This window comes from Pseudoliparis swirei, chromosome 1 (assembly GCF_029220125.1).
Source record: "Pseudoliparis swirei isolate HS2019 ecotype Mariana Trench chromosome 1, NWPU_hadal_v1, whole genome shotgun sequence".
NCBI classification, from domain to species: Eukaryota; Metazoa; Chordata; class Actinopteri; order Perciformes; family Liparidae; genus Pseudoliparis; species Pseudoliparis swirei.
In genome coordinates this window covers 1,068,946-1,071,242 of record NC_079388.1, presented here as the reverse complement: position 1 = coordinate 1,071,242, position 2,297 = coordinate 1,068,946, and the positions used below count along the sequence as shown (strand labels likewise).

The window sequence follows — 2,297 nt, the reverse complement described above, 5'->3', positions numbered from 1 at the left end:
GGTATAACTATGTTTTGACGGGCTTTCGTCCTTTTATTTTAGTAGACTGTTGGCCGGGTCAGCGGAACGCTGCCACTCCACATGGGCCACTGCTGTTTTTCCTAGGGTGTTTTAACTTTTAACCATTGCCGTGGCACTGTTGAGCGTCCACACACGCTATTTACGGCAACGCAACGGCGTCGGCTGTGGCTGCGTCGCGGCACGACCGGGCACAGGGCCGAGCCAACACTGCCTCTGCGGCACGTGTGACGCCAGTTAGCTCCCGTCGAGTAGGAGCCGTTTACTGGGATTTATTAGGTTGTCTTGTGTTTATCTGTTGTTTTTGGTATTTTGTTTACTGGGATTTATTAGGTTGTCTTGTGTTTATCTGTTGTTTTTGGTTTCTCATTTGTCTCCTGCTTATTATTTGTCTTTTGTTTGATTTTGCCACGTGTGGTTTTCCCTTCATGGGGAAACCCGGTTTTGTTATTAATTGAGTTAGTCTTTTGTGTTTGTAGGTGCTCGCAGACCAAGGTGGCGGGAGTGGCGCTTCCGGGATTTGGGGTCTCCCTTTGTGTGTTGTGTTTTTAAGTTATCTCCAGTGCCGACCCTCACGTGTGTTTGTGTGAGTGTGTTGAGGGCGTGCACGAGTGATTGGGGTGCTTACTTTGCTTTTGGGACCCCACCCGCGCTGGTCTACCTCACCCGCCACCGGTCAGTCCCCACCCTACACCTTTATTTTCAGTAACGGCCCTTTTTATTATTATCTTGCATTTTATACCTTGTGTGATCAAATAAATATTGTATATGGATTGGAACCACGTCTCTCGCTACCTGTCTGTATAAGGAACCAGCTTGTCCTCCCAGTCTGAGGACTGGGTTCACTACTACAGTCACCACACAACCAAGGCAGGGGAGTACCCTCGGAGTAGACCCCTCCCCTCAGAGTGGACCCTTCCCCTCAGAGTGGACCCCACCCCTCGGAGTAGACCCCTCCCCTCAGAGTGGACCCCTCCCCTCAGAGTAGACCCCTCCCCTCAGAGTGGACTCCTCCCCTCGGATGGGACCCTTCCCCTCAGAGTGGACCCCTCCCCTGAGTGAACCCCTACCCTCGGAGTGAACCCCTCCCCTCAGAGTAGACCCCTCCCCTCGGAATGGACCCCTCCCCTCTTTTATTGTGAAAGTAAACAGATGGATCTGGTTTGTGCTGCCTTCTTCATCAAGTCAAAAGGAGGAACACGGTCTTGATTCAGACTACGGAGACTCCGATTGTTAGAATTCTTAATTTAAGACAAAAACATGTAGTTTTAAGTCCAAAATAAATATGACTTTTTTATGCCTGTGACATATTTTACCCAAATATGCGTCAAAGCTCGAGCGATGTTGCTGGTATGATGTCAATATACTTTAAAAAGATCATTCTCACTATTTTAATGATTGCTCTGAAGCAGAAAACATAGGCAGGACCTAAAATCTCCAGAAGAGATGCAGAAGACATCGCTGCTCACGCAGGCCATGGGTACAGAGTCCATAAGGGTCCGGTTCCCACAAGGGCCTCTGTTTCACTCAACTCAAGAGGTGATGGTACAGGCGTTGCTCATATTTCATCTGAACTATACCACATCCTTACTCCAGCTCTGGTCCTAACACACAAAGATTGAAATATGGTATTTCCCAAAGGTGGAACTATTCCATCTTGAGTTCTACTGAGTAACACACCATGGGAGGTCCTGAGAACAAGTGGGTGGTGTCTTTCTATGAAACAGAGTAAATTCATGTTAATTGTTGTGACTAGTAATAATGTTTCCTGGCAGGTGTTTGTGTTTAGCAGTCCTCTGGAGGGAGGAGATGCAGCACACAGGCCGGCAGGACGCTGTATATTTGACCTTTAGACTGACCAAACAGCAAAGATCAAATGCAGTATATTTATCTGTCCACATAGACATCCCTGTCCCCGGACATCACATCGGATCGTTTCTCACATCCCAAAGACACAGAAAACATCACTGTATGATACTAATAAACACACAGTAATTATCACTGTATAATACTAATAAATACACAGTAATTATCACTGTATAATACTTATAAATACACAGAAAACATCACTGTATAATACTAATAAATACACAGTAATCATCCCTGTATAATACTAATAAAGACACAGTAATCATCCCTGTATAATACTAATAAATACACAGTAATCATCACTGTATAGTACTAATAAATACACAGTAATCATCACTGTATAATACTAATAAAGACACAGTAATCATCCCTGTATAATACTAATAAATACACAGTAATCATCCCTGTAT

At 44.9% G+C, this 2,297-nt stretch overlaps 1 long non-coding RNA gene across 1 annotated transcript; it reads left to right on the top strand.

Moving 5' to 3' along the window:
- The first annotated feature begins 242 nt into the window (after positions 1-242).
- Positions 243-791, top strand: LOC130193469 (uncharacterized). Its single transcript, XR_008831653.1, has 2 exons — positions 243-297; positions 352-791. It is a non-coding gene; the product is annotated as an uncharacterized LOC130193469 (long non-coding RNA).
- The last annotated feature ends 1,506 nt before the right edge of the window (positions 792-2,297 follow it).